Raw genomic sequence first — 21,434 nt, 5'->3', positions numbered from 1 at the left:
TCTCGCAGCCCCTGGCTGTTGAGTTCCAGCTGATTTTAACTGTTTGGGTCATTTTAATGCCTTCTGAGAAAGCTCCATCTTCCCAGCACCTAAATCTGTCACTGCACTTTATGAAAATTGACTCAAGATGTAATTTTAGCCCGGGAAATTGAGCACTATTTGCATCAAGGCTTGCTGGGGCCTTCTGCATGTCCCGGGAAGGGCAGGATGGCCCGGCAGGAGGAGTCCCAGAAACAGTCTCACTTAGGAAGACGGGGCTGTGTGTGGGTCCCTGTTGGAAAAGGGTAGGGGTAGGGGTGATCCCTGCCCCTCCCTTGCCCGCTGGTTGCCCAGGCTGAGGGCCCCTGGGAAAGGAGGAGATGGGTATCATGGAATCTGAGGGTGTCCCCTGATGATTGACCCACACCACCCGCAGGGCATGCGGCCCCAGCCACCACGCCCACGCGGCCCTGCCTGAGCGCTCAGTCTATTTTTGAGCAACCTCAGCCTGTTAAACATCTTAACACCAGCTGGGAATGACAGTTCATCTCTGAATGTTCAGGATGATCTTCTTCAGAGCATCTTGACATGAGCCTCCACAGAACTTTGACTCAACCTGCTCTGCGCTGGGGGATGGATGCTGGGGACACAGAAAGGGACCAGATACTGTCTATGGCCAGAGCTCCCTTTCAATTCAGGGAGGTAACAAAAACCCGCAATAACAGCAGGAGTAACGCTAATAGCAAACACTTAGCTAACAGTGAAGGACCCTGGCCCTGATCTAAGCATTTACCATAGTAACTCATGTAATCCTCACGACAACCCCGTGATAGAGGTACCTGCAGCCGCACTGTTGTTATCATTATTATCGGCCTCATTGAACAGAGGAGGAAACTGCATGCAGCACAGAGAGGTTAATGTGAAAGGAGTTTCTGAGCATGACGTCAGAGCTATAATAGAATAATATATAAAGGGCAAAACTCCACTCGTTCCTAATTCCATACTCGTTGTGCCAAATAAGCTGGTTTTCTCTCCCATGTGTTCTTTCAGTGTTTGAGGACAGCTCACAGGGCCCTGTTAGTCTGCTTTGGGGCAGACTTAGAATGTGACCCTTTCTCTCCAAGTCGTTCTTTAGTGTCTCTTGTCCCTTTGCCAGGCTGGGCACACTTTCTGGAACACAAGTCTGTTTGTCACTGTTCTTTCCAAAGTGTGTGTCCTGCTCTGTCCCCTTCTCTAGCTGAGGGCACCGTGGGTTGGCTGTCTCCTCACCGGGTCTTGGACTAGACAATCATGCATTCCGTGGGTCAGTTTCCGAGGTTTACGTGTCTGTCGACAGTGTCTAGAATTCCACTGGCCTCTTTGACAGACGTCTTTGACTTATTTCATCTTGATTTTGGGGGCTCCTGTATCTTTCTCACATGGGTTGCTATCCGAACAGAATTCCTCTAGCTCAGATTTGGCAATGGTGTTTTTGAATCTAGACGTGAGGGTTTACAGTTATCTCTGTTGTGTGTCATTTGGCAGATCCAGTCTGCTGTTCTGGTCTTTGACGCTCACGCTGAATTATGGTAGTGCATTCAGCATCTTGGTTCTGCCTTCTGGCCCTGCGTCAGCTGCAGTCATTTGTCCACGCAGTGATAGGGGTTGAATGAAACGGAGTGCTGTGCTCCTCCGCTCGAGACCTTTTCCCAGATTGATCTGGTCCCGAAGGACATCATGAATAACAGCCAAATGACTTGTCAGATGACACCCTGAACTTGATGTCCAAAACCCTGCGTTCCCAGCCCAACTCTGAGATTTGCTATGTGACCTGGGTGACGTATTTATCTTCTCTGAGTCTCATCTTACTCATGTGTAGAATGGGGTTAGGAGATCTTCTTGGGAGGACTAAGATAACGCTTGTGAAATATCAGTGGTAGAATATCACTGCCCAGCTCGGGCACCTGGCCCTTCATAGTGGGAACGGCCACACTTGGAGACCCTGGGAATCAAACCAACATGCCCTCCCAGCACCTAGAACTCATGAATGACAGCCAACATTCTGCAATATGCAAGCTTCCTGGGAAACTCGAGTCCCCTCCTCAGAGGCTGTGTGACTGCATTGGCTCCAAGGAATGAGGGCTTCCTGGGGGAGGGGGCTTCCCAACCCTGCGTGTGAGGGTCCCTCGTCAGGAGGGGCTCTCTCAGGAAAGGCCAGGATGTCACCCCTGTGTCACATGCAGAGCGCTGCAGCGTGGCATGCCAGCCACCAGGATGGGGACCACTGCTGGCACAGGAGCTCCACTCCCAGCCTCGAGGGTGCCTTGGTCCCCTGCGGTGTTTATCCAGATGTCTTCTCAGTCTGCCCACGAAACCCTGCCTCTCTGTGTGCCTCATCCCCCTTCCAGACCCTGATCATCCTCCCTGCCTCTGGCCCCAAAGGTCACCTCCAGATTCATCCCCAAAGTCTCCTTTCTTGCTTCCCTTGAATAGAATAGGCTTTCTCCTGGCCTCCAAAGACTCTCTGAATCACAGCTCAGGAATTCACCCATTTCACCCTTGCTCTGAGACAAGACATCAACCTCTTAGCCTGGGGTTAGAGCCTCTCCCACTTGGACTCCCCTAAAAATGGTCATAAGATAGGATCTACCAGGGACTCAGCCCTTTCTGTGTGCTCTGCTCGCTCATCCCTACCCAACTCTGCAGCCACCGCAAGGAGATGCAATTGGCCCAGATCCCAGAGAGGAGCCGAGGCGGGGCAAGGGGAAGCAACTTGTGCACGGCCATGCTCTTCATCAGTGTCGGGCTGGGACTCAGTCTGTGATGAAGTCTCCTAACTCTGGTTGGCTGTCCACAGCTGCCGGGCCTTTAGGGGAGACACCTGCCCCCACGGTCAGGGCTGGGTCAGGCACATCTCTGTTTCTGCTCAGCCTTGACACTGGGCCTACAAAACCATGAAGTCAGGACCCAGGCTGATTTCTCCATGTGCGCCATGTGTTAGAGTGAACCATGCGTGCATGCTAAGTCGCTTCAGTCACATCCAACTCTTTGCGACCCTATGGACTGTAGTCCGCCCCTCTGTCCAAGGGATTTCCCAAGCAGGAATACTGGAGTTGGTTGCCACGTCCTCCTCCAGGGGATCATCCTGATCCAGGGATCCCACCTGCGACTCTTAACGTCTCCTGCGTTGGCAGGTGAGTTCTTTTACCACTAGCGCCACCTGGGAAGCCCAGATTAATCATTTGGATTTGCAATTTGAAAATATTGGCAGTTTCGCATGGTCTGACAGTTAAGGTTAGGCTCTAACCTAATATTAGCAAGTGGTCCCTAGTCACACACAAGCTCAGAGAGGTCCCAGGGCCTGCCTCTAACCTGAGAGGCTTCTCGAGGTAGGCTGAGGGGATGCTCCAGGGTTGGTGATGATCAGGCCACGGCAGCCTCCGTCTGTGGGAGAACCTGGGGTATCCCAGGCCCACTCCCGAGGCATGAAGTCACACTGGTCTCTGCCGAGTTTTGCTCCCTGCTTGTTCAAGCACTTAAATGCTTGTACAGACTTTCTAACCATCCAGTTGTCTCTCTACACCTTCCCGTTGGCTGTGAAAAATCATTGCTAACACCCCTCTGTTAATATGGCTCTCCAGTGCCCAGGAGATAGCGTATTAAAGGTGAAACCTCCTAATAAGGGTCTTTCCAATGTAACTCCCACTTGGAGGATGGATGAAACTCATTAAAAAATAATTTAAAATCATGTGAGAAAACCCTCTGCTGTTTGATTCCAAGCTTTTTCCTCCTTCCTCAGGGCCTGGTACCCACTTAAGGAAGAAACTCTCCTTTGCTCTGACCCTCTCTCTGCAGCCAGCATTCAGAACCCCCAGTCTGGGGTACTGCCCACTCTCACTCTGTTCCTCCAGAGGTAATTTTCCACCATGCCCTTGCCTTTATCCACCTCTGATCTACCTTCAGCTCTCTCTGAGCTCCCTAGACACCCCTATCTTAGCAACCAAGATTGCTCCTTGATAACTGATGATTTAAGCTACTCAAAGAATCAGTCGAGATGTACAGAAAGTCTGTATAACAACAGGCCTCCTTTACTGAGTGCCTGCGGTGTACCCCACATCTCAGACTCATCATCTCTAATCCTTGTAACAACTCTGCAGGCAGGTACAGAGTATGCCCAGACCGTGTAGTGGGGGTGGGGTCTTGGGCAGTTTTAGGAGCCAGACAAACCTGGGTTTGTTTTAGGACCCTGATACCTAGAGCTCTGTGAACTGAACCAGACATGTATCCTCTCTGAACCTCATATTACTCATGTGTAAAATGGGCAACTAGCAATACTCACCTGCTCGATTCTCTAAGGATTTGAGATAACACAGGGTAAGTTGGGGGCTTCACTGTTAGATCAGCTGGTAAAGAATCCACCTGCAACGCAGGAGACCCCAGCTTGATTCCTGGGTTGGGAAGGTCCCCTGAAGAAGGGATAGGCTACCCCCTCCAGCATTCTTGCCTGGAGAATCCCCGTGGACAGAGGAGCCTGGCGGGCTGCAGTCCATGGGTCGCAAAGAGTCAGACACAGCTGGCTAAGCACCACACAGTACAGCGTAGGGTCAGCGGAGAAGCCAAGTAGGCACTTGGCAAAAGATAGCTCTTGATCATAGACCACTGATGGGCTCTGGGTGCCGGGCAATGTACCAGGCGGCTTATATACGTTCTCACAGGTAATCCTTTCTAAAGATAGCAGTATGGAAGCCAAGAGAAGGGAAGTCCCTCAAGTAAGACACTGTGGTAACCTCCAGGGTGCAGAGGGTAGCAGGGAGGTCCCTGCTCTCAGAGGCCTTACAGGAAGCTGGTGTGCAGGATGATTGCAGGAGAAAGGACAGAAGCAGGAAGACAGTATGCAGTGCCGTGGAACTCCTGGGATGAGAGGGGGTGGAGAACCGACACGTACACAGAAAGACTGAAAAGCCTCCTTTCGTTGATCTTGATGAGGGTATTGGATCAGATCCTCTCGAGGCCCCAGGTTTCAGACTACAACTAGTCCAAGAGCCTCCCAAGGAGTTTAGATTGGAATTCTCAGCACTTCACAGCAGGGACAGATCCAGGGGGAATTCCGGGGGGAGATGGCACCATACCTGGGACTCAAAGGATGGTGGGAGGAAGAAAGGGCATTCCAGGAATGGGGCCTCACAAAAGCAAAGCCTGGGGTGTGAATGGCCTGCATGCATTCACATGCTGGCTGTGACTCAGTCTGACTGCAGCCCAGGGTGTGCTGGAAAGAGGTTAGCAATCAGCTTGAGAGGAAAGGAGCTTGGGACGGAAGGATGGCACCTACTGGGAGTCCTGTTGGGCATCTGCAGTCTTAAATGTAATCATGATTTCCAGAGTGAGCAGTCAAGGAACAGGCATTTATGGAGCACCTACTATATGCCACACACTGGTCCAGGCACGTAGTGGAGGGCGAAACAAGAAGAGTCCCTGCACTGGAGAAGATTAGGATGGTCAACAAGGAAATTGATTTCAAGTACTGATTGATAAGTGTTGTGAAAAAGATAAGACAGTGTAATGAGATAGAGAGTGACCGGGAGAAGGGAGGTGCTTTAGTTAGAGGGGTATCGGGCAAGGCCCTGCCAAGTTGAGCGTTGAGTAGTGCCATGCCTAAGTCTGGGAGTGGGAGGTTCCAGACAAGGAACAAGTGCAGAGGCCCTAGGGTGGGAACAGTCTCTCTATACTCAAAGGACAAAAGAAAGCTGGTATCATTTGAGTGGCATGGACGATAAAGGCAATGGGCCATATAGTCACAGAGCTTGAATGGGCAGATTCTGTAGGGCTTTGTAGGCCATGTAGGAGTTCAGACACTGCCCTTAGTGCAGTGGGAAGTGATCTGAGGGTTTTGAGCAGGGGAGTGATGTAGCCTGGCTTGTATTTCAGAAGGAAAGTTCTGTCCCCGGTGTGCAGGACAATTGCAGGGGAAAGGACAGAAGCAGGAAGACAGGTTGCTCCTGGGATGAGAGGGGGTGAGCACCGGCAGTGGGCATCAGGTTGATTCAATGGCCAAGAGTTTAAGAGTGAAATGAAATGACCCTCCACCCACTAGGCTGTGAGCCCAGTTTGGGATCCCTGATGACCAGCATAGGACCTGGCCCGCATCATAAAACATAGACCTTTATCAAAAGATGGAAAGTGACAAGTGGACCATTATTATTGTTAAAGCCCAGAGCAAGAGACAAGCCTCTCAACGAGGAGGACTACCACCCCACCATGGGTTTGGTTTTCCAGACTCCCCTTTTTGCAATCTACCTCTGCAGAGAAAGGCTGCTCTTGGGAACTTCCCTGGTGGGGCCAGTGGTTAGGACTCCACACTCCCAATACAGGGGGCCCGGGTTCCATCCCTGGTCAGGGAACTAAATCCCACGTGCCACAGCTGAGACCCCGCACAGCCAAACAAATAAAGGTCACTCTTGAGCCCTGGGTTCCTTGGGCAGTCTTTGGTGGGATTTGTTCCTGAATTTTCAGCTGAATTTTGAGGGCCTTGACGCCCTGTCATCAGCAGCAGGCAGTCTAGGATAGAGGCCTTGCTTCTGGGAGGGACCAGGTGGAGCCACAGATATCTGCTCCCAGTCTTAGGGGCCTGTTCCCAGTCTTAGGCTTTAGAACCTGCTTTATTTCCGTGTCTCTTGAAATCCTGACTTTTCCACTTCTCAACCTCTCTGAGCCTTAGTTATTTTCATCAGCAAAATGGGACTCTGGGACCCTGATGCCTGCTCCTTTGGCTGTGATGGGACGAAATGACAGAATCACTCAGCTCAGTGCCTTGTTGCGCTCAATGCTTAATTTTTTTTAATGAATCCATTTTATTTCTGACTGCTCTGGGTCTTTGTATTGTGCGGGGGCTTTCTCTGGTTGCAGAGAACAGGGACGACTCTGCGCTGTGGTGCTCAGGCGTCTCTTGCAGTGGCTTCTCTTGCTGCAGAGTGCCTGCTCTAGGCGTCTGGGCTTCAGTAGTGTGGCAAACGGGCTTAGTTGCTCCGTGGCTTGTGGGATCTTCCCAAACCAGTGATTGAACCCGTGTCCCCTGCATTCTTATCCACTGTTCAGTTCAGTCGCTCAGTCGTGTCCGACTCTTATCCACTGTACCACCAGGGAAGTCCCGTGCTCAACACTTAAAGGATGATGATGATGACGATGATGAAGCATCGTCAGGCAAAGCTTCGGGGGCTCTGTCCCCGGTCCTGCTGATCCTCAACAGGAGGACGACTGACATTCCTACTGCCTCGTGCAGTCCCCACATCACCGCAGCCCGTTATCCCCACGGCCCTCACCACATCCCTGATGAGGAAGCCGAGACATGGAGGGGGGGCGCCCTGCTTTGCCCAGAGACTGCTAGAAATTGGCAGAGCCGGGACGTGCTGTGGTCTTCTGAGTCCGAGGCTCTGCTTCTCTCATCTGCCCAGGCCACCGACTTTCAAAATAGGCTTTTCTAGCTCTCGGCTTTGAGGTCCAGGGCCGACTGTGAAATTTGTCAGTGGCTCCTGCCGCCCCTTCCCCCATTCAGCCAGAGGTGTTTGTTAGTTCTGTGTCACACAGTAGACAGAAGCCTACGCTTCCATTTAGAGAAAGGCGTCAGCCTTTCTAGTAAACCCCGAGGATCTAGGCCAGGTCCCTTGATAGCTGAGAAATCTATTTACTCTTTGGCGTTAGCGTCCAGGCACACTTTACAGCGCTGCGGCTGAACTGCTGAAAGCGTGGGCTCTGAAGTCAAGGTAACTGGGTCCAAATCGAGGCCACCACCTTCCCAGTGGGGGCTCTTGAACAAGTGCTTAGGCTCACAAGCCTGCTGTGGGGATTAAAGGAATTGATTCACATAAAGTGCCCAGCACATAGGAAATGCTCAATAATTGCTCTTCCTATAAGAAGCCGTGAGTGAGACACGACCGATGGTATCATTTCACTGATGGCGGATCAGGAAGGAACTGCTGGTGCAGTCATCTCAGGTGTCTTGATGTCATTTGATAGGAACCATAGATATTTGGGGGTGTGCTAAGGAACAGGTGCTGTTATAGCAGGCTTTCTCAGGCTCCCCTGCTCCCCTAAAAGTGCTATAGCCAGGCCCAAGACCCAGCAGCCTAGGCAGGATCCAGAGGACAAGCCAATGGAGGGTGTTTCACCATCAGCTTGGCAGCCAGGCTTATTGGTGAAAGCGCCGCCAGGAGCTGAGACGGTTTAACAGATTATCTGGAACGATGACTAATTAGGAACTAAGCTTTTTGGCAGGATGTCTTTTATTACAAAGCTTGGTAAAATTTCACAGGCCACTGTCAGTGTCTGGGGCCAGATCGGGAACCTTCTTCGTTCAGGCCTGATCACCAGGAAGGCCGTTGGAGCCCCAGGTCCCCTGTCTCCACCCTTGCCCTTTCTCACTAGAGGCCTTGCCAAATCAGGAAGTGGTCTGGGAGGCCGTAGAAGTCATGGGTGGCTCTGGGTGACTTTAGGTAAGCCTCTTGCTTTCCCTGGGCCTGGTTCTCCTCATTCTCCAAGGCAGAGGTGGCCACAGAGTCTTGGACCCCTCCCATGAGCGAACCTGAGAGAACTTTCCAGGCGCGAGACGGTGGCAGACCTGGCAGGGGACCGGGTGCTGTGTGGGCATCCCTCAGCCCATGCCCTCATTCCTGATGCCCAGACCTCCGGCCATTCTCCCCAGCCCTGGGTGCCCACCCGGTCCCGTGTTTGCAATGCCAAGCAGATCCCCTTGTCCCATTTCTGTTTGAATCAGATGGCTTTCTGGCCTCTAATGTTAATCCTGGTGAACATGATTCATGAGGGTCCAGGGGTTGGGCCCTGCAGTGAACCTTTTAGAATCCCCCATTAAGGAGACATCAGTAATGGATGAGAATTATAGGGGGCCTCCAGCTGGTGAAGGGTGGGCAGCTTGGTGGTGGAGAGCAGTCTGTCAGCTCCCACCTGCCTCTGTCCTGGCCAACAGCCACCGGGGGCCTTGCAGCTGAGGGGACGTCTCCGAAGCTTCATCCAGCTGTAATTTGTAAAAAGGCAAGAACTGTGTGAATTAGGGGTCATTAGGCTGTTCGGGCTTGCAGAGCCACCCACTCATTCCAGGGGCTGGTGGTGAGTGGACACTCCAGGACACAGTGCCTCTGTCACCCCTGGGGGCCCTGGCCCTCTCTTCCGACCTCCTGGAGCTCAGTTTCTTCATCTGTAAAATGGGGATGGTAATAAAGTCATCTCCCCCGGGGATCAGTGGGGGTGTTAAATGAAATCGTGGATGTCTGGAAGTCTTTGGAAGATGAGAAGTCATGATGAGAAGATCTGATGGAAAGAAGAAACCTGAGGTGGGGGGTGGACAGGGGGTGTCCACAGGCTTCCAGGACACGAGGGCACTGCTCAGAGCCGGAGCTCCACCTGGCCTGGGCTCCTGTCACCGCCCTCTTCCTAATCAGCTGTGTGACCTCCATCAGGGCACCCCATTCCCCCTTCCCAGCTGCTCTCTTCTCATTGGTTGAGAGGATTTGGTTCCTTCTGGCCCTAAAATCTTCAGTTCTAAGTCAGCTTGTTGTGTGTGCTGTGTGCTCAGTCCTGTCTGATTCTTTGTGACCCCATAGACTGTAGCCCACCAGGCTCCACTGTCCATGGAATTTTCCAGGCAAGAATACTGGAGTGGTTGCCATTTCCTCCTCCAGGGGACCTGCCCCACCCAGGGATCAAACCTGCGTCTCCTGTCCTGCAGGCAGATTCTTTAACCACTGAGCCATTGGGTCAAGCTGTTAATCAGTGAATATTTACAGAAATCATAGGAAGGACCAGGACTATGGTGTGTGTGTGTGTGTGTGTGTGTGTAGGGATTACCGGTGCGGTGGGAGTTGAGCAGAGGAATAGCTCGGGGGCATTCACCTGCACTACTCAGCCCCACAAGAAGAGTTAACCAGATGGAAGGGACAGTAAGCACTGGAGATGTTCAGAGGTTGTGTGCATACTAAGTCGCTTCAGTCGTGTACAACTCTGTGATTTTATCAACTGTAGCCCACCAGGCTCCTCTGTCCATGGGATTCTCCAGGCAAGGATAGTGGAGTGGGTTGCCATGCTCTCCTCCAGGAGATCCTCCCGACCCAGGGATTGAACCCGCATCTCTTATATCTTCCGCATTGGCAGGCAGGTTCTTTACCTCTGGAGCCACCTGGAAAGCCAGTTCAGTGGTTGAGCTGGGGCAAAGACTGGATAGGACATAGTCCTAGCCTCATTCACAGTATTAACCTCTTATTGGTAAGTGACTGGACCAACCCCTAATTGACTAGGAGCCAGATTGCCTGGGTTTGAATCCTCTTCGTTCCAGACTTTTGCGGTATGACCTTGGGCAAAGTATCTCAATCTCTCTGAACCTTATCTTAGTTTACTTATGTGTAAAATGAAGGTGATGATAGTGCTGCCTCATAGAGTTTTTATGAACATTCATTACAGGCGGATCCTTTACCACCGGGGAAGCCCAGTATTAAGAACATTAGATGAGTTAATATGTGGAGAGCACTGAGCCCCTGGCGCCTGGTAGGGCTTGGCGATAGTTGATGTCAGTTTTGAAACCCACTGGGCAGCAGATGCTCCAGGCAGCCTTTCATACACATTTCCTTCTAGCCTTGCCCAGGAGAAGAAAGGAGGCTCTGTCTTATCGATGGGGAAATGCGTTCTCTGAGGGGTTACCCAGGTGGTCTCACATAGATAATAAGGAACAGAGCCCTGGCCAGTGTGAGGCTCCTGGGCCGCTGGCTTGGCTATACCCTCTACTCCTCCCTGGCTGCAGCCCCCGGGGCCCTCCATCCACGGTCATCTGCATGGAGCTGCCTGACAAATTGGGAGACATCCCTGAGCTGCTTGCTGTCACCGCCCCAACAGAGAGTTGTGAGGGAGAAGAAAGGGACCAGGTTTTAGAAATCTGAAAGCAACAGAGAGAGCCTCTCCCAGGCTGGCTTAGTTCTGTATCTCCAGTGTCTGAGCTGGGGATGAGCGGGCCAAGGACATCCCTCTCTCCCTCCACAACCACTAGCAGCCTCCTTGTACAAGCTTCCTGCCCTCCCTTTTCTATCAGTGAGCAGAATGGATTTTCTTTTTTTTTTTTAATATCTCTTTATTTTTGGCAGTCTCAGGTCTTAGCTGCAGCAGGAAGCTTCACTCTGGTTGTTGGTCCTGCAACTTGTGGGATCTTAGTTCCTGACCAGGAATCAGACCCAAATCTCCTGCATTGGAAGGCAGATTCTTAACCGCAGGACCACCAGGGAAGTCCCCAGACTGAATTTTCTTCTCTAGGCCTGGGTGGCTAAGCACATTTTACACATCCTACTGCCTTTTTCTAATGGAGGCCTGGGGGCATTGCTAGGTGTTGAGGGGAGCCCACGGGAGGGGCCGAGCCTGGATCTTAATGGAGCAGCTGCTTTCTAAGAGCAAAGGGCCAGCACCGCATTTTCCGCTCCGCCTCACCCTGTATGTAGAAGATGTTTGGACAGAAACCACATAAAACTGGGGCCTCCAGGGGACTCAAGCAGAGAGGACCCCTTTAGATGGAGGACCGAGACCGTCTCAGGTGTGGAGGGCTAGTAGGAAAGGTTAGTGGTTAGGGCCAGAGCATCTCAGAGACAGGGCTGAGTTCAGAGACTTGGGGGACATACACTTCCTGGGTGGCTTGGCCACCAGGGTTTGGGATTTATAAAGAACCAGAGCATGGACTCATACATTTACAGAGGATGTTTTATGCCTCGGGCTCTCTTCTAAGTATGTCGTTGTTGTTCAGTCACCCCGTTGTGTCCGACTCTTTGTGACCCCATGGACGGCAGCACGCCAAGGCCTCTCTGTCCCTCATCATCTCCCCAAATTTGCCCAACTTCATGTCCATTGCATCAGTGATGCCATCCAGCCATCTCATCCTCTGATGCCCTCCTCTCCTTCTGAAGTATATTACGTACACTAAATCATTTAATAATGCTCTGACAACCCTATGATGTGTGGATAAATGGTCATTTCCATTTTATGGAAGGGGAAATTGAAGCTCAGAGAGGTGAAGGTGTTGCAGGAGGTGGGACCCCTTTCAGGGCCCGAGAGCGGGCTTTTGTCTAACACTCAGAAATGAATTGTTCCAGAAAACACACGTGCTGACAAAGCAAAAGACTTTATTGGGAAGGGGCGCCCAGGTGGAGAACAACAGGTTAAGGGGACCCAGAACTACTCTGCTACAGGTTCACAGTCTTAGGTTTTATGGAAAGTGGAAGTGAAAGTCGCTCAGTTGTGTCCAGCTCTTTGCAACCCCATGGACTATACAGTCCGTGGAATTCTCCGGGCCAGATTACTGGAGTGGGTAGCCATTCCCTTCTCCAGGGGATCTTCCCAAACCCAGGGATTGAACCCAGGTCTCCCACATTGCAAGCGGATTCTTTACCAGCTGAGCCACCAGGGAACCCAGGCTTTATGGCAATGGGATTAATTTCTGGGTTCTCTGACCAATCATCTTGCTTGGCCCTTATTTGGTCTGACTCAGGGTCCCTCCTGGTGACGTGTGCATCTCTCAGCCAATATTCTGGGAGAATTCCAGCACAGAGGATTCTGGGAGGTTGGTAGGACATATTATAGGGTGACGTCTCCTCACTCTTTTTGGCCCCTCCCGAATTCTCCCAATTAGTTTTTCAGCTGCAGCGCCATGTTCCTTATCGGGACCTCCTGTTGTGAGGCAGCTCATGCAAGTGGTTATCACTGTGGCTGACCAATGTGATCAATTTCAGTCAGCAGTTCCCTAACAAAGGAATCTGACCAAGTCACACAGTCAGTGAGTAGCTGAGCCAGGATTTGAACTTAGGAAGTCTGGCCTCAGACTGCTCTAATAACTACTTTATTGCCTTCTATGGGAAACCCTAAGATCTGTCTTCAAAGCTTGAATCAGTGGTTTATAAAGCTTTCTGAAGATATGCTTCCCTTTGAGAAACTGATGGAAACCATGGCTTCTCTCCCCAGAAAATGAGGACATGTACAGACATTTGCATTCAATTTCAGGGCATCACAGCCCCTCAGAGCTGGTTCTAATCTGGCGGTTGCCTTTCCCTGCTGGGCTCTCGGGCACCTGTGTGGATGGGGCCAGGATGTCTACTTTCTACAAAGTAAAGGCTGTGATGGGAGCCTTGGTCCCCGAGAGTCTCCACAGAGTCTCACAGGTGGGATGGCTGTGCTGGGACCCTGCATCCCAGAGGGCTGTCTCGGACCTTGGGCATCTAGGCTGCACGGCAGGAGTCACAGACTTTACTCGTGCCGTAAATGTTACAGTGTCTGAGAAGAATGGGGTGGAGGTGGGGACTGTTCTTAGTTTATGGTCCGTTACAGTTGGAAATTGTATGAGTGTGTGAATGTGTCTGAGAGAGAGAAAATATATCAGCCAGGGGCTCAGCAGGAAGGAGAATTCTAGTCAACTGGTTTCGCAGAAGAGATTTAATGGATTTCTTTCAAAGGTGTGGGTGAGGTTGAGGATACCCACAAGGGACGGTGCCACACTCTGGGCCTGGCAAAGACAGGGAGTGGTTCCCACCCAGGCTTGAAGGGGCATTGGAAGGAGACAGTGTTACTGTGTGAGAGTGGGAGGTGAGTGAGGTCAGTGGGGAAGCAGCCCCTCCCAGAACCATGGTGCTGAGACTAGGTGGGAGCTGGAAGTAATAGCCCAACCTCTCCTCCCATCTGCCAGTGCCTCCCGCTGTGTGTGTGTCTGACTCTTTGTGACCCCATGGACGGTAGCCTCCCCCAGGCTCTGTCCATGGGATTTTCCCAGCAGGAATACTGCAGTGGGTTGCCATTGCCTACACCAGGGGATCTTCCCAACCCAGGGATCAAACCTGAGTCTCTGGTATCTCCTGCGTTGGTGGGCGGATTCTTTACCACTGAGCCACCCGCTGGCCAAACCCCACTGGAACCCACAGGGCAAGGGAACCGGGTGATGGAGTTTGGTGGGAAACAGTCTCCAGGAGTGTAGGGCAGGACCAAGAAGGAGCTGGGCAGGCCGGGACGGTAGCACTTCTCTCTCTAGCAAGAGAACAAGCCTCCAAAGCAGGCTAGGCCTAATCGCCAGCCCAGTGCCGCCTGCAGGTTGGGACACCCCTATCTTGAGGCAGGCCTGCCCCCTCCCGGCCTTGTAGCTGGATGTGGGAAGAGAAGGCCTTGCTTGACTGTCCTAGGTTCTTCATCTGCACTGGCCCCTGTCCCAGGACAGTGTGGCGGTGCAGCCCCCCACCCGCCCCCATAAATCTCCACTTCTCTGTGTAGCACAACCCCCGAGAGCCACTTAATTTAGTCCTCAGAGAAGTTCCAAGTCTGCCTCCCCACTTTGAGGGTCTCACTGGAACTTATGTAATTAATTCTGCTTAATTGATATTCTTGGGGCTTAGTCATAGGGGTTTTAGGACCCCTTGGGAGCATCTTTTGTGACAGGTCAAGAGCTTTTCCCACTGGGTTTGGTTGCCAGGGACAAGAAGTAAGCTTTTCAGAAGGTAAACACCCTGAATTTCCAGGCTTTTTTCTCTTTTGTGCCTTCTCTTTCTTCCCTCTGGGAGGCTGTCCCTGTCAGTGGGGTCAAAGTCCCCTCACCACCCAATCATTCAGCCCCTTCCCCAGTTTCACACCCCAGCCTGCTCAGTCCTGCACTTGCCATCTACCCAACAATTCTCTAGGGTTCTCTGCATTAGAATCACTTGGTGAAACAAAGAAGATTTCTGGCTTCCCTGCAGCTTCGTTAATCAGAGAGTTCCTGTGGCCCCCAGTGTTTGGTGGTCTGTTCCCCAGACTATAAGCAGTGTCAGGGCCCCCTCCCATCCTTAGAGACCAAGTATGGACAAAGGGCTTCAGAATGGGCTTCAGAGGCGCAGATCCTTCCTGGGAGCTAGAAGAAGGATGTTCTGGGAGCTGGCTGACTTGGCTCCGGATTCTGGGTGGTGAGGGGTTAACCTACTCCCCCTCCCCCTCACCCCCCATCCCGCCCCCCAGCAGAGCCAGATCTCAGCCTCTGCGTGCTTTCTTCCCACTGCTAGTTCCCTAGTACCTCATCTCTCCAAGTCCCTTAGGCTTGAAAGTGCTCTAATTCTATGTAGGATGAAATACAGCCAAATTGATTAAAAAAAAAAAACAAAACAATCAGTTTATCTGTGTTCTGACCATCATGAATAGGAGTGTAAATTGGGTCTAACAGGGACCCGGTGGCTCCTTGGATTTTTTAAATCCAAGTTTTCACGTTTTTTTTCTTTGTTAGTAACCCAAGTAATGAAGGCTATAAAACAATCTTTAGTAAGTCCCTGGGTTGAAGATTCCATACACAGTAGTTTGTGATATGCATATGTTAATTACTCCGGGTCCTGGTAATTCATCACCGCCCAGCCAGACTCACTTACCCCCTTTCCTGTTCCAGGAGATACTGGGTGCCCTTGGAGTCCCCCTCCCTGTCCTGTTTCCAGGGGAACTCCATTTTCTTCTCTGGCAGAGATCAATCTCTAGGGAATTCCCCTCTATTGAAGCCTCGAGTGCCGTTTTAAAAGCAGCGCTGTCATCTTCCCTAATGGGTGTTTTCCTTGGAGTCTCTGCCAGGAGTGGAAGGAGGAGGCAGGCTGCACAAAGGCATACTTGCTCTTTCTGGGCTGGGATTTTTATATAAAATTCTGCCGGAGGGATTTTTTTTTTTTTTAATGTGTTTGAGAGAGGAAGGCAGTGAGTGTATTGAGGAGGAGGTAGGTCCCTTTCTTAAAAGAGGATTCTCTGGAACCTGGGTGTTTTCCTGGAATAGTCCACATTCTAGAAAGCTATTAGGAGAAATTTTGTTTGCATCTGAAGACAAGAGGTATTAAAAATTAGCAAAGACAGGAGAGGAAAATTCGGGAACTCTTTTGGAACCAGGGTTATACGTTATAAGATTGTTATGGAATTTGGTGGGTGGGGCAGGAACCCAGTCTTAATTCAACTCAACGTCCTTCCCAGGGACTTGCACACAGGGAGGTTTCTATAAATGCTTGTGAAGTAAACCTCATATTTACTTGGCTTTCATAATGCTTGAGGACTCTTGGCAGTTAGATGAAGGAAAAAACATAAGGAGCTTTGGAATTAAACATACTTAGGTTTAGATCCAGCTCTGCCTAGCTCTGTGACCTTGGGCAAGTTACTTACCTCTTGATTTTCAGTTTGCTCACTTGCAAAATCCCTGGAGAAGGAAATGGCAACCCACTCCGGTGTTCTTGCCTGGAGAATCCCATGGACAGAGGAGACAGGTGGGCTACAGTCCATGGGGTCACAAAGAGTTGGACAGGACTGAATGACTGACCACACACTTGCAAAATGGGTAACAACTCACGGAGTTTTTGTGAGAATCGAATGAAATGAGTTCAGTCACTCAGTTGTGTCCGACTCTGAGACCACATGCGCTGCAGCACGCCAGGCTTCCCTGCCTTTCACCATCTCCAGGAGTTTGCTCAAACTCATGTCCATCGAGTCAGTGATGCCATCCAACCGTCTCATCCTCTGACATCCCCTTCTCCTGCCTTCAGTCTTTCCCAGCATCAGGGTCTTTTCCAACAAGTCAGTTGTTCACATCAGGTGCCCAAACTTTTGGAGTTTCAGCTTCAGCATCAGTGCTTCCAACGAATATTCAGGACTGATCTCCTTTAGGATGGACTGGTTGGATCTCCTTGCAGTCCAAGGGACTCTCAAGAGTCTTCTCCAACACCACAGTTCAAAAGCATCAATTCTTCGGTGCTCAGCTTTCTTTATAGTCCAACTCTCACATCCATACATGACTCCTGGAAAAACCATAGCTTTGACTAGAAGGACCTTTGTTGACTAGAAGGACCTCTGCTTTTGAATATGCTATGTAGGTTGGTCATAGCTTTTCTTCCAAGGAGCAAGCGTCTTATTTTCATGGCTGCAGTCACCATCTGCAGAGATTTTGGAACCCGAAAAATAAAGTCTCTCAATGTTTCCATTGTTTCCTCATCTATTAGCCATGAAGTGATGGGACTGGATGCCATGATCTTAGTTTTCTGAATGTTGAGTTTTAAGCCAGCTTTTTCACTCTCCTCTTTCACTTTCATCAAGAGGCTTATTAGTTCTTCACTTCCTTCCGTAAGGGTGGTGTCATCTGCATGTCTGAGGTTATTGATATTTCTCCCTGCAATCTTGATTCAACTTGTGCTTCATCCAGCCCAGCATTTCACATGATGTACTCTGCATAGAAGTTAAATAACCAGGATGACAATATAAAGCCTTGACGTACTTCTTTCCTGATTTGGATCCAGTCTGTTGTTCCATGTCCGGTTCTAACTGTTGCTTCTTGACCTGCATACAGATTTCTCAGGAGGCAGGTAAAGTAGTCTGGTATTCCTATCTTTTGAAGAATTTTCCGCAGTTTGTTTTGATTCACACAGTCAAAGGCTTTGGAGTAGTCAATAAAGCAGAAGTAGATGTTTTTCTGGAACTCTCTTGCATTTTTGATGATCCAGCGGATGTTGGCAATTTGATCTCTGGTTCCTCTTTCTTTTCTAAATCCAGCTTGAACATCTGGAAGTTCACTGTTCATGTACTGTTGCAGCCTGGCTTGGAGAATTTTGAGCATTACTTTGCTAGAATGTGAGATGAATGCAATTGTGAGGTAATTTGAACATTCTTTGGCATTGCCTTTCTTTAGGATTGGAATGAAAACTGACCTTTTCCAGTCCTGCGGCCACTGCTGAGTTTTCCAAATTTGCTGGCATATTGAGTGCAGCACTTTCACAGCATCATCTTTTAGGATTTGCAATAACTCAACTATAAAGATCCACTTAATCTACTGACTGTTCAGTAAGGGGCTCAATAAGTGTTAATTTTCTTCCTTCACCCTGCATGCATGCTAAGTTGCTTCAATCCTGTCCTATGGACTGTAGCCCTCCAGGCTCCTCTGTCCATGGGATTCTCCAGACAAGAGTACTGGAGTGGGTTTCCGTGCCCTCCTCCAGAGGATCTTCCCCACCCAGGGACTGAAACCATCTCTTACGTCTCCTGCGTTGTCAGGCAGGTACTTTACCGCCAGTGCCACCTGGGAAGACCCTGTTTCCTACTGAGAATCTGTGATTCTTAACACCATCTGCACCTTAAAATTGTGTAGGGAACTTTTTAAAAATACAGTTGTTCAGACCCCACCCGTTGAGATTTGGATTTAATTGGCCTGTGGTAGGGCTTGAGTATGGGTTCTTTTGTTTGTTTTTTTTTTGACCCTGCCTCAAGCTTTGTGGGATTTTTAGTTCCCCTGCCAGGGATCAAACCCTCACCCTTGGCAGTGAAAGCACAGAGTCCTAACCACTGGACCACCAGGGAATTCCGAGCATGGGTTATTTTGAAAAATCTCTTGTTAAAGGATACATTTTTTAAAGATAAAATAATGATTCCCACAGAAATATAAATTGAACACATAGCAAAATTTTATTCAACTTATTCATTAATGAGGGAACCAGTAAGATGTTATAACTGGTTCAAATCCAACAACGCGAACACATACACAATCACGAATGCTGAGATGAATTTACAAATAGATGCAAATCCACTGGGTAATAATCAAATAATCAATTGCATTCCACTGAGGGAAATTCATTTGCATTTCTGTGGATAAGAATCATTTGCATGACGTTATGCCTTCTGTAATTTACAGAGTTGTAAAAAAGCTCAGAGGTAATGAAGGATACAGACCTCTATGAAATCAGATGCCTGGACTGGTATGTGAAACAGGACTCCCAGTGATCTGCTTTTTGGTACATTTCAATGACTTCCAGGCTTCCCCAGCCAGAGGAGCGCACTCTGCCTTAGACTTTTGCATGTAATTCTGTGATGACTGTTCTCACACTGTCTTGTAGTTATTATCTGTGTCTGAGCTGTCTCACCTATGACAGAGGAGTCCTGAAATATAGGATTCATATTCTATTTATCTTTGTAGCCCAGGACCCACCACACGGCCGGGCCTACTTTATAAGTACTTGAAAACTGTTGAATTCATAATTGAATTGAATTGGATAACTCAAAGAAACAAGCAGAACAAGTAGTGTTTTTATTTGTTTATTTTTGGCTGCTCTGGGTCTTCGTCCCTGTGCTCAGGCTTTCTCTAACGGCAGCGAGCGGGCTTCTCATTATGATGTCTTCTCTTGTGGCGCGTCGGCTCTAGAATATAGGCTCAGAAGCCGGGGCGCACAGGTTTAGTTGCCGCACCCGGACCAAGAATCGAACCCACGTCCCCTGCATTGGCAGATAGATTCTTTTTAATTTTATTTGAAACCTTTATTAAACTCTTTATTGGGTTATAACTGCTTAACAATGCTGTGATAGTTTCAGGTGAATCACGAAGCACCTCAGCCATACGTATACATGTATCCATTCTCCCCCAAACTCCCCTCCCGTTCAGGTTGGGTAGGCTGATTTTCAACCACTGGGCCACCAGGGTAGTCCCAGAACACAGTAGTGTTATTTTCCATCTTCTGATGAGGAAGCTGAGGCCTTGAAAGTCTCTGATCTTGCAACATAATCAGCTTGTGATAAAGTTGGAACTCAAACCTTCTCATCCATTTCCTCCTTGGATCTTACTTCATTCAACAATGAGTAGCTTACTCTGCACCAGTCACTGGGAGCAGTGGCTTCGGCTGTTCTTGCTCCCGGAACCTTACATGTAGGGCAACATGCTTAGAGAATGTGAGCCAGAATGCCTGAAGTCAGCAATTATTAGCCTTGCGACTCTAAACAAATTACTTGGCTTTTCGGTGCTTTCATTTTCTCAGCCATAAAATAGGGAAGCCTACCATAAAAGGATTAATTAAGGGAATACGATGCAAAGTGTTTACAGCAGCTGCTGCTGCTATAATCATCTGTGAAAGATGAGGAAAACTTGGATCCTCCCATTGCTTGAGAAGCTCTATCTATTGGGATGAAAAGAGTAGATCATGGTTAGGGCATGTGGTGAGTGCAGTCATAGGGATATGAGGTGAACTATGGGAGCTGTAGAGCTGGACTTCTGGGGAGCTGAGTCCTTAAGCATTAGCATGGGAAACCACATGGGGTTTCTCACGTGGCTCAGTGGTAAAGAATCCGTTTGCCGATGCAAGAGACAAAGGAGACTCGTGTTCAATCTCTGGGTCAGGAAGGTCCCTTGGAGGAGAAAATGGCAACCCACTGCAGTGTTCTTGCCTGGAAAATTGCATGGACAGAGAAGCCTGGCGGGCTACAGTCCATGGGATCGCAAAGAGTCGGACACAACTGAAAGACTAACACACTTTAGCCACGTAAACAACAGGGTCATGAATCTGGGTTCAGCTTTGTGGAATCCTTTGCCTCACGGTCTCTCACGAGGCTTCCATCGAAGTGTTGGCCAGGAACCCCGTCCTTTCAAGGCTGGGCTGGGGCAGGATCCCACTTCTAAGTTCATTCAGTGGTTTTCGGTAGGATTCAGATTCTCAGGGGTGGGTTGGCTGACAGCCACCGTGGTTCCTTGCCACATGGGCCTCACCATAGGTCAGTTCACACCATGGCATCTGGCCGCATCACAGTGAGCAGGAGAGAGGCGAGGTGCCCAAGACAAAGCCACAGTCTTTTTTGGCTGTGCTGTGTCTTTGTTGTGGTCCTTGTGGTGTGGGAGCTCCTCTGGTTGTGGATCACAGGCTTAGTTTCCCCCCAGCGTGTGGGATCTTCGTCCCCCTACTAGGGATCAAACCTGTGTCCCCTGCATTGGAAGGCAGACTCCTAACCACTGGACCATCAGGGAAGCCCTGCCATAGTCATTTATAACATAACCTCGGAAGTGACTTGGGCTCCAGTCCAATCTTCATTAGACGCGAACCATTAACTCCAGTCCACGTTCAAGGGGAGAGGATTACACAAGGGCATGAACACCAGGAGAAGGCGTCTTCAGAGATCCCACAGCCCCTGTCTCTGCCTTGCGTTTACCATCAGGGCATCAAATCAGTATGCCTAAATCGGAATCAGTCCGAGAAGGAAGGTAATCATAGAGGTAGCACAAGCTCAGTGTGCTCACAGAGGCGTCTGGTTGGAGGAATCAGGACAGTTTCCTGGAGGAGGCAGCATTAACAATGGACCTTGAAAGAGTGGAGGACACGCCATTGGCCGATAAGGGGAGGCCTGGTAAAGGACACAGCATAGGCAAAGGCAGGGAGGTGGGCAAGTGAAGGGTCTGCTCAGATGTCCCAATATCAAAACCATCTCACTTGGGAATTCCCTGGCCATCCAGTGGTTAGGACTCTGTGATTTCATTACTAAAGATCCCAGTTTGATCCCTGATTGGGGAACTAAGATCCCACAAGCCCAAAAAAATCCCCACAAAAAAAACACAAAAAAACACTATCTCACTTGAGCGGAACCTATTTAAAAAAAGGGAGAGTAAAGGGATGACAGTGGAGATTAGAGCTGAAGGTAGACAGCTTCCACTGTTAGATGAGGGAGCTCTC

At 49.8% G+C, this 21,434-nt stretch overlaps 1 protein-coding gene across 2 annotated transcripts in view; it reads left to right on the top strand.

Annotated features, from left to right (window-relative positions):
- The window catches only part of CPNE5 (copine 5), a 101,452-nt gene that overhangs the window by 22,801 nt on the left and 57,217 nt on the right, over positions 1–21,434 (top strand). The window lies entirely within an intron of this gene.

This window comes from Ovis aries, chromosome 20 (genome assembly GCF_016772045.2).
Source record: "Ovis aries strain OAR_USU_Benz2616 breed Rambouillet chromosome 20, ARS-UI_Ramb_v3.0, whole genome shotgun sequence".
Classification (NCBI taxonomy): Eukaryota; Metazoa; Chordata; class Mammalia; order Artiodactyla; family Bovidae; genus Ovis; species Ovis aries.
Note: the sequence above shows the minus strand (reverse complement) of the source record. Positions and strands in the feature narration are given on the sequence as shown.